Source organism: Triticum urartu, chromosome 6 (assembly GCF_003073215.2).
Source record: "Triticum urartu cultivar G1812 chromosome 6, Tu2.1, whole genome shotgun sequence".
Taxonomy (NCBI): domain Eukaryota; kingdom Viridiplantae; phylum Streptophyta; class Magnoliopsida; order Poales; family Poaceae; genus Triticum; species Triticum urartu.
Window position 1 is genome coordinate 69,578,251 of NC_053027.1, and position 11,121 is coordinate 69,589,371.

At 48.8% G+C, this 11,121-nt stretch overlaps 1 pseudogene; it reads right to left on the minus strand.

The window, feature by feature from the left end:
- Positions 1-1,235: 1,235 nt before the first annotated feature.
- LOC125517386 lies at positions 1,236-4,049 on the minus strand (annotated as a pseudogene).
- Between the last annotated feature and the right edge of the window lie 7,072 nt (positions 4,050-11,121).

The following is an 11,121-nucleotide window of genomic DNA, read 5'->3' on the forward strand; positions in this document are numbered from 1 at the left end:
ACGTCTTTGCCTCTGGAAAGCCCTGCGTGGCTGGTTTATCCCACATAATCCTCTCTCCACAAAATAACCTTCTTCTTTGGGAACCTAGTGAAATCAGTGAAAAAGGGTGCACAGGCACGGTAAAATTTCAAAAATCCTAGAACTATTATGCAGAAACAAGGGATAATTTAGTGATGCCAAAAGGGACTCATCAACTCCCTCGAGTAACAAATTGAGGGATCATGTAACCAATTGCATACACATCAATGAGAGGCTAAGGTTCTACCGGTTCAACTGCCAAAAGTTTCATTGGTTCCCCATGCATCTAGCTGTCATGCTGCGAGGTGAGGGAAACTTCCATCTCCGTAGTTGTATTCAAAAGTTTTATTAGCTTCATGTCTTCAGTTTTCATTGGCAACATCCTAGCATGCTATCAAGAATAAAGATGCTTTGATTCTTTTCCTGCCGTGGCAAAGTATTATCAGGGTACGCTAAAGAGCCAGACAGTTTGTGTCTCTACAGGTTTGATGTGTCTGACATTGCAGATTTTATGTTTATGTCCTCGCATAGACGTTCATATAGTTTGTGCTAGTGTTCCTTTTACTTTTGTTGGTGCGATCCATTATGATTTTGGAGTCATGCTTTGGTGATCTATTGAAGATCTTGTGGTTCGACGACTTGTCCCTTTTGGGGATTAACCTCGTCCCAAGTACGTTCAACGCTCATGGTTTCCCATCTTTTTGGATGGGCAAGTAAAGAGTGTTTCTGAAACCTATGAAGGTAGCCAATTTGTGTAAGTGTACGAGTGCTGGCGTCGCTGCTCCGATCTGATTGAAGCCTTGATAGTATTTCACCTCGCCAATGTTGATGCCGCAGAGAAGATGATTCTAGAAATTTCACTGTAGTTCTTAGTTAAAGGAGTTATTTTTTAATTTCCTGGATCTAGGACCCTAAGCATTGTACCTTTAATTTTGTCGAGCTTGAATAAAGTTATAAGTGAATATAAAAAATTACATTCCCTAAAAAATGTAAAAAACTACAAGAATCCACAAATACTTCTTTTAATTCGTCATGGGCACGCTTCAAAAATAATATTCCTTTCATTGTATCACACATTATTGTTACATAGCAAACAACAATGCCATTAGACCAAATTGATCGGTGACACCTTTAAATAAATAGCATAATAGTGCACACAAATCCTTGAATTAATTATCAAAATTGCACGTTCTAAAAACTTGGTTAAGCAGACCTACCTACCGAGGGTACCTTGAGGATAACATGAACTCATCTTCTAAGCTGTATTTTCTTGTTGAATCATCATTGTTTCTTTCGGTACTATTAGTTGATGGTGGAATTATTGCAACGTCAACCTTCTCAAATTCCCTGGCCACTTGACCATCTAGAACATGGTCCATGGATGTTTGAAGGCCTTCTAGTGTCATTTCCACTTGCCTCATGGTTGGACGATCCTCTCCTTTAATTTTCACACATGTTACCGCAAGCTTAGCAACTTCTTCAACTTCTATGCCTCCCTCTTCGATCACTCGTGGATCTAATATCTGCAATAAGCTACCTTCTGCAAGCAGGGTAACAAAATTTGCAACAAGGCTATCACCTCCAGAGGACATGTATGAAAAGGGCTTCTTTCGAGTCAACAATTCTACAAGAATGACACCAAAGCTATACACATCACTCTTATCTGTGAGGCGCGATGTGTAGAAGTACATAGGATCTAAATATCCTATTGTACCTTGCACCATTGTTGTTACCCCTGATTGCTCCATTGGAATGTACCTTGAAGCTCCAAAATCCTCTACCTTTGCTGTTAAAGTATCATCCAAAAGTATGCTAACAGACTTGATATCTCTATGGATGATGGGTATTGAGATGGACGAGTGAAGGTAAGCAAGAGATTTGGCTGTTTCAGTTGCTATGCGTAGCCTGTCGTCCCACGACAATGACCTGACATGAACATGATCATAAAGGGTCCCATTGGATACAAACTCGTAGACCAACATTGGGACCTCTGTTTCAAGGCAACAACCATAGAGTTTTACCACATTTCTATGGTTGACTTGGGACAAGATAGCAACCTCATTAATAAACTCATCAATCTCTTTCTGCACCACCACCTTAGGCTTCTTGATGGCAACTACATGGAGATCCGATAAATCCCTTTGTAGACGGTACCATGCCCGCCTCCACCAAGCTCACGAGATTTATCAAAATTGTTCGTTGCCTTCTCTAGCTCTTCCAAGCTTATGATCATTCTTTCTGCAATATCAGCTCTCTGAGATACCAATTGTTGCAACAATTGACCACGATTTTGCTCAAAGAATTTATGTCTCAATTTTATTGCCCTTTGGTGTTTATACTTTTGCATCATGAAAAATACCATGAGAATAAAGACAATAACACTTGCCCCACTGCCAACTCCTATTCCGATGCTTAAACCTGAAATATATATATATATATATATATATATATATATATATATATATATATATATATGCATATTGTTATTGTCGTGAGCTCGTGCGCATAAGCAGAGTGGTAGGCTTCTAATGTCGTGTACTCCCTCCATTTTTATTTAGTCCGAATATTAACGTTGACCAAAGTCAAAATTTATAACGTTTGACCAAGTTTATAGAAAATAATATGAACATTTTTACAATAAAAATTTATATGAGGTTAAAATATATTCAATGATAAATCTAATAGTATTGATTTGGTATTGTAAATGTTAATGTTTTTTCAATAAACTTTGTCAAAGTCTGTAAAATTTGACTTTAGACAAAGCTAATATGTGGAGTGAAGGAAAACAGAGGGAGTAATGTAAAACGGTGCTAACCAGTGTTTCTGGGTTTTGCAGGCTGCTTGGCGGGTTCGACGCAGCCATTGGGCAGGGCATGGTTCCCAATGGTTCCTTGCGGGCAACGACACTGGAAGGATCCCTGTGTGTTGGTACATTCTCCGTAGCACTCGGTGTCTTTTGCAGGGAAGTCGCACTCGTTGATATCTACATACAAGCAGCCAACACTTATAAGGATTATCGATCAAGGAAGAATAAAAGTCAAAATCGTTTCTGCCTATAATGAGAAAGAAAAGCGTATAACCAGTGCACATTAACCTTGGCACCCGTCGGTGATGTAAGGATTGCCTTGGTAACCATGCCGGCAAGAGCAAATATAGCCTCTAGGACGTTTCCGGCAGCTGCTTTCGCTGCTCTTGCAGACGTCGCGGGCTTCGACCAAGGTGCACTTGCCGTCGGTCAACTCCGCGCTAGCCAGCCGACCTGGGGCAACGATCAGCCAGTCCAGAAGAAATGGAACTGCCATCTTATCTGGTATATGATAGTCCATTTCTAACGGAGGATACCACCCCTGCTCCGCGACGAACACCATCGCCCGCAACATTTCGTAGATGCTGCCGTTCGAACCGAAATATTTTAACCTCACCTGGCCCGGAACGCCATTCCCGACGTAGTGCGCGGGGATGAGGGGCGCCTGGCAGCTGCCCATGTTGTATGCGCCTCGTTCCTCCAGATAAATCGCAGTCGCATTGTCTGCGACGACGACTTCGTCGCAGAATGAGGCACAACCGCTCAGCATGGTGAGCTTGTTCTTCTCTTGGAGTATCGCATACACGTTGCAACCAACTGCGACGAGCTCGCTAGAGTTCGACAGCGTGTAGGGGCCGTCGTCCGCAAGGCCGCCGCCGAACAAGCCGTTGCCGGCAGCGTCGACTTCTACGTCGCCGGCGCGCATGACGCGCACCGTGCTGTTTTTGATGGAGATCTCCGCCACTTGGAGGGTGCCGTCGCCGAGCAGCAGCCTTGGCGCCTCCTCCCGACCGCTCGTGTGGCAGGTGAGGTTGAAGCCCGGCCAGTAGCATTCGGCCGGGCCGACGCCGAACGGGTACGGCACGCTCACGTTCCCGCACATGCGGGTGCAGCTGTTAGGCGGTGGAGGCACGTCGGCCACCGCCGCTGCAGGGAGCTGCAACGCCAGCAGCAGCACTGTTGCCAACGCTGCTGCCAACGCTGCTGCCGAGCTGGTCAGCGCCATTGGTAGATCCTAGCAGCTAGCTAGCCAGTCCTAGATTTGAGTGTGGTAGCTAGAGTCCGACCAAACGCCGTTATATGGACATTATCTCGCGTCCAGATCGACAAAGAACTACTCCCTGGTAAATTTGAGACACTTAATTTGGGACGGTGGGAGTATATCCGTGAATTACTAGCAGGTTCGGTTGATTGACCGGAGAGGATGCGCACGTTCGAATCATGGTGTGGTGCTCACGTTGCCAATAGCCCGGTGTACCTGATAGGTTCCCCATGTTTTAACAGAAGACACTGCAGCCACTCCTCTTTGGTGGCACCGCGTTCATCGAAGATAATGGCATGCATGATCGCCAATTGGATTGGATAAATACCTTAAAAGCTCCAAAAGTCCAAACTATCAAAGACGACTTTTATGTCTGGACCGTTAAACAAAGACTTCTCCAATATTTATCCCCAGAGTTGAAGCAACCGCGGATGCCCTTTCATGTCCTGCAAGTGGCGGATTTAGAAGAAAAATATATACTCCCACCATTCTTAATTGTAATGTTTGGGTTGGGCTGATGGTGTGCAACCTACGTTGGCTAGTCTCCTTCGCGGCTGACCTCATGACGGCGCGTACGCTGTCCTTCGCCGACGGCCAGATCCGGCTTCGACACGACGCGCTCCGGATCGTCCTGATCAACGAGAGGGGAGTGATGGTCGACGCGCACTTTCTCCGGCCGGGGAGCGGATCAACATCGGTCAGGCAGTATACTTTTCGTGTCATATCGCCAGGGTGCGGAACCGGATTCCGGTGGGACAGGCAGCGCCGCCGCGTCAGATACGTGATGGTGCGGGCGGTACACCGTGGGGGCGCGATGGCAGGGCCAAGGCGTCCTTGGGCCACACCCAGGCGCGACCAAGGAACCCTCCATGGATGTGCGACACGTGGACGATGATCCCGAATGCCATGGCGGGGAAACGAGCCGCGCGGCAGGTACAAAAGCCCACCCCGCTACCTAGACGCTGCCTTCTTGCATTTCTGGGCGGCGCCTCCACGAAACCCTAGATGCAGAATCCCTTCCTCTTTTCTGTGGTGGGAGGGGAAAGTTGGGGGGGGATTGCAGATCCTTTGCGGCGGTGGTGGCCTCCAAGCCGAGCGTTCCGGTGAAGATGGAGGACGGCGGCAGCCGTTTCTTCCACGGAAATCGGAGGGAAGGCTTCGCCGCTGGGCGATTCGGGCGCGGTGTGGTCACTTCGATTGGGGCCGCGGTCGGGGCCGCTTCTCGTGGTCCAGGGAGGCGGACGGCGACGACTTCTCCATGAACAAGCAGGCGGCATCTGCCTCGGACAACACCGCGCGGTGGGCCAAAGCGGTGGATCGGGCTAAGCGGGCAAGATCTGGGGGGTATGGGTGGAGAAGCACCCAAACCCTAATCCCCCTGGACTCGACATCGACAATACTCACAAGAAGAAGCAGATCCCCGATGTCGTCCAGCCGGCTGAGTCATCAAACCATGTGCCCCAAACCAAAAACTATGATCCTTGCTTGACCTGTAAAGCTACTAGCCATACTCCTGCTAGTTGCCCGTAAGCCTTTTGTGAGAGATGCAGTAAGATGGGGCATCTGGCTTCAGTCTGTACGGATTTTCTGCCTTGTGAATGTGTTGCTCCTATGTGCACTTTTCAGGCCAAGGGCCGGGGCTTTTTCTATATCCCAGATTCTTGTACTGCTAAGCAGCTTAAGGAAAGAGCCACTAGTGTTGTGATTACTGTTATTGAGGGAGAGGCGAGTGTTAAGGAGCTGGAAGAAGCATTCTCTGATTACATTGGGACAAAATGGCACCGCACATCGCGTCCTATAGGCCCTAATACTTATGTCATGCGGTTTCCTAATCAGAGGGATGTGAAAAAAACTTGGTATAATGATAGGACGACTCTCAGATCTTGTGGTGTTGTCGTCAAGATTGTCCCCTGGTCTGCCAATGTTGGAGAAAAAGGGGTGATGGAAGTTGCTTGGGTTAGAGTGGCTAAAGTTCCTCTGGAACGGAGAAATGAAAGGAACGTGGCTTATGTCTCATCTTTGGTTGGCGTCCCACTTGAAATTGACATGGCCACTCTGCACAAACCTAAATATGTGCGAGTCCGGCTGGGATGTCGCAATGTGGACGAGCTACCTGGTGTGGCTGAGGCTGTCCTGGGCACGCACTTCCTCAATTTCTTTTATGACATTGAGAAGATTCTGGTCAGAGACCCTGAGAGAGAGAGCAGTGTGACCCAGGTTGAGTCAACTAAAAAAACTCATCCCATGGGAAGCAGTTTGCTCAGGCTGACCCACAAAATGTTGAAAAAGAGAGACATATGGGGGCTTACAAGGGTAATACCACTGGGAGAAATGCTCCTAGTGACAATGCTGAGGATGTCCAGGAGGAATCAGAGGAGTCTGAGGATGATACACTCACTCCTGATTGAGACTATTACTAAGGAAGCATGTGATTTGGGTTGGTCTCAAGCACTGCTTATTGTTGATTACAACAAGCAGAATGCTGATGAGATTCAGGTAGAAAATGCGATATCTGAATCTATCTTTAATGACATTTATGATATATGTACTTCTCACTTGGGGGTAAATGAAAAATGTGCCCAGGTGGAAGAACTGGTGGATGATGATAACAGCAAGGGTGGGGTGCGTACTGAGTACATGGTACAATTTCCTGTCTCTTCTGATGATGTGGAGGAAGTGATTCCTACTCCTCCACTAAAATCTGAGGATACGCTGAGATTCAGTACAAGGAATGTGCAGAACATGGAAGACAAGATTCGGGATAGGGTTGTTGCTATCTCAAAAAAGAGGAATTTGGAAGGTAACCCTAACCACAACTCCTTTGATGTCTTATCTGATAATGATCTTATTCTTAGAGCATCTAAAATGGGGGTTATCATTCCTGATAGTAACTTGTCTAGTATTGATATTTTGAGAGAACTGGAGAGGGTTAGTGTCGGTGTCAAAACCGGCAGATCTCGGGTAGGGGGTCCCGAACTGTGCGTCTAGGCGGATGGTAACAGGAAACAAGGGGCACGATGTTTTTACCCAGGTTCGGGCCCTCTCGATGGAGGTAAAACCCTACTCCTGCTTGATTAATATTGATGATATGGGTAGTACAAGAGTGGATCTACCACGAGATCAGAGAGGCTAAACCCTAGAAGCTAGCCTATGGTATGATTGTTGTTGTTTCCTACGGACTAAACCCTCCGGTTTATATAGACACCAGAGGGGGCTAGGGTTACACAGAGTCGATTACAAAGGGAGGAGATCTACATATCCATATTGCCAAGCTCGCCTTCCACGCCAAGGAAAGTCCCATCCGGACACAGGACGAAGTCTTCAATCTTGTATCTTCATAGTCCAACAGTCCGACCAAAGGTTATAGTCTGGCTGTCCGGACACCCCCTAATCCAGGACTCCCTCAGTAGCCCCTAAGCCAGGCTTCAATGACGATAAGTCCGGCGCGCAGATTGTCTTCGGCATTGCAAGGCGGGTTCCTCCTCCGAACACTTCATAGAAGATTTTGAACACGAGGATCGTGTACGGCTCTGCAAAACAAGTTCCACATACCACCGTAGAGAGAATAGTATTTCCACAAATCTAATCTGCTGACGTATTCTGTAGTGCGACATCACACCACAGCCAAGCCTTCATTCGAATTGTTTTTTATAGTCCCACCTCCACGCGTTTTGCGAGGCGGTTTCCTTGGCACGTCTTGTCGAAGTAGAGATCGTGTCCCCTTATCACGGGATTCTCATCATTACGGACGTGGGTAACCCAGTCGTGTCCGTTGGTATATCCCCTCGATTAAAGGTAAGTCCCAAACGGTCACAGGGAGGACTCTTGGTATTCAACCTCTTATAAAGAGACCAAAGCTTTACTCCTTTCTTTCGATCTCAATCGAATCCGCCCCCCCCCCCCGCCTCGAGTTCCAGCACCCAAGGCTCCAGATTTAGGCGCTTCGGACCTTCGATGATGTCCGGTTCCAACCTTCGAGGCCGATGGATGCCTTCCTCCGTCACGGAGGAAGATGTACAAAAGCTGAGGGAGGCCAGGTATTTGACCGGCGAAATCCCGCATAGGCTGCCTGCTCAAGGGCAGGTTATTCCCACTCCCAAACCTGGTGAGAGCGTTGTGTTCGTGTCTCACTTCCTCCGAGGGCTAGGCTTCGCGCCGGATCCCTTCGTGAGGGGGCTCATGTTCTATTATGGGCTGGAATTCCACGACTTAGCTCCGGAGTCTATACTCCACATCTCATCGTCCATCGTCGTGTGTGAAGCTTTCCTCCGTATTACTCCACACTTCGGACTGTGGCTTAAGACCTTCAAAGTAGAGCCGAAGATGATCGAGGGAGAGCACGCAGAGTGCGGAGGTGCTGTAATATGCAAGGATGCCAATGCTCCATGGCCCGAGGGCTTTTTCCAAGAGGAGTCCAGCTTATGGCAACAAGAGTGGTTTTATATCACAGCTCCGAGGGGTACCAAGTGGGTGGCGCCGCCTACTTTTCGCTCGGGTCCCCCACCCCGACTAACGTCATGGGTCAATAAGGGGCTGGACTGGGGGCCAGCAAAGGATATGCCCCTACTGCAGAGCCGCATTCGAGATCTCCTGGAGAGAGATGTCAGTCTGGTCGTGGTGACGCAGGTCATGTTAATTCGTCGAGTCCTGCCCTGCAAACGTCGCCCCCTCCGCTTGTGGGAGTTCAATTCGGAGGGACCGCGAGCTCTCCAACATTTTCTTGGCATGACGCCCGAGGAGATGTACACGTTGTTCTTCGGACCACAAGTAGTGTGTCCGGACTCTACTGAGGACGCAGGTCTGAGCTGCAATCATCCGGATACCCAAGTAAGTAGCCCTGTGCCCGGACACGCCATATGTTCATTTATCACAACATCGCCCTTAAAAGAGCTATTCTTGAAACAGGAGTGGATAGCGAAGGCGAAGTTAATCAGGTGTCCGGCCCCCCTTCCTGAGACCTCGCCAGATCCCGTGTTAACCAGGATGCTGGAGATCGCGCCTTCGGAAGAAAACGAAGGGGGGAACAAGGAAGCTACTACCTCCGCGAAGGAGGCTGTCCGGAAAGGAGGAACCGAAAATTCCTCTCCTCAGGGGAAGAAGAGGACAGCCTCTGAAGATCCGGAGACCGTGATCTCAAAGCGGGGGAAGAAGTCTTCGCCAGAGGGTCCTGTGCCGGGGGATACCTCGGCCATACTATGCCCTCAAGGGGATCAGCCCTCCACCGAGCCGTAAGTAAAAAGGGTGTTTGAAAAATGAGAGAAATCCTTGCTTTATTTCTGAGGAAAAAATAACCGAAAATTTACCTTGTAGTTCGGATCTTAGCCCTTCTCAGCAGAGCTCGTCTTCGGGGGATCTTCTTCCGGAGATGATGGAGAGCGGAACGCCTCCCCCTGCCATACCGCCTTACGAGGCGGGCGACCCCAAGGTATCGTCGCGGAGGGTTTCTCCTAATCCGGCAGGGCCGAAGGCAGTCATATGGCCCCCCAAAGCCCTCCATGTCCGGCCTTCGAAAAAGGCAATTGAACGAGTCCGGCACCGCCTGGTGCACGGTCGGAGGTACTGAAGGATCTGCTAGGGCGAGCGTCTATCTTAGAGGAGCACCGTACGTTGATGGGTACGGTAATTGAAAGGATTTCGTCCGCGGAGAGCGGGTTGCATGAAGCTGTCAGGAGTTTACTGACAGGTTTTGAGGTATGCGAAATGATGTACTTTTTGATAGTTCCGCATATTTTAAGATGCGCCCTGTGTAGATAGTAGCCCCTGAGACTTTGTGTGCTGTCGAAGGCGACGACACGCAGAGGATCATAGTCCCAGGTATAATTTTTCCGCCTTCTTATGTAGGTGGCGAAGTGTCCGGTGGCCAGCCGCACTGATGAATTTGCCGAGCTAAATCGGCAACTTGACGTGGCAGATGCCGACATCGCGCTTGTCAACAAGCGGCTTGACGAGGCACAAGGTATGTAATTTCTCCGAAGACACCTTGTAAGAGGAGCTTGATGTCAGTATCTTACAACGTGTGCGCTTGATGCAGATGGGGCTACCGCCGTGGAGGACCTTCGGGCAGAGCTTGTCCGAGCCAAGGAGCAAGCCAGAAAAAGCGATGCGGCTGCCCTAAAGGCGGTTGAGGAGCTAAAAGCCGAACAGGCTGCTCAAAGCCGAAGCAAGAAGGAAATGGCTGAGATGGCTGTGAAGTTAAAGAACGCTGCTGACCGCTGCAAGCTTCTTGAAAAAATGTAGGTTATACTAAATAAACAAAGTATAATTCAAGATGGGTAAAACTGAGCCTTATTGTTGCTTATTTTACATACGCGGAGCCCCTTGTATAGGGGTGTACGGCTATTAAACCTTTATCAATTATATGTTTGCGTCGGACTCGTCTAGCCATGTCCGTGGTCTTAACGACCTGTTAGATGCTTTGGTTGGTGAGGCCGTTTTAATGTGTGGCTGCCAAGGCAGCCGCACAGTCTTCCACGTGGGAGGAGGGCTCAATATTTCCCTTTAATGACATGATGCCTCGTGGGCCGGGCATCTTAAGTGTGAGAGACGCATAATGCGGTATTGCGTTGAAGCGGGCGAAAGCTTCGCGTCCCAGTAGTGCTTGATAACCGCTTTGAAACGGAGCGATGTGGAAGGTCAGCTTTTCGCTATGGAAGTTGTTGGGGAGCCGAACATAACTTCTAGTAGGAGGGAGCCCGTGCAATGTGCTTCTGGGCCTGGCGTTACTCCTTTAAAGGAAGTGTTGCTATGGCTAATTTTTGTTGGGTCCATCCCCATTTTGCGGATTGTGTCCTGATATATGAGGTTTAAACCACTGCCGCCGTCCATCAGGACTCGTGTAAAGTGGAATCCGTTAATTATCGGGTCTAACACCAAGGCACCCCAGCCTGCGTGCCGGATACTTCCAGAGTAATTGAGGGAGTCCTGGATTAGGGGGTGTCCGGATGGCCGGACTATACCTTCAGCCGGACTCCTGGACTATGAAGATACAAGATTGAAGACTTCGTCCCGTGTCCGGAAGGGACTTTCCTTGGCGTGG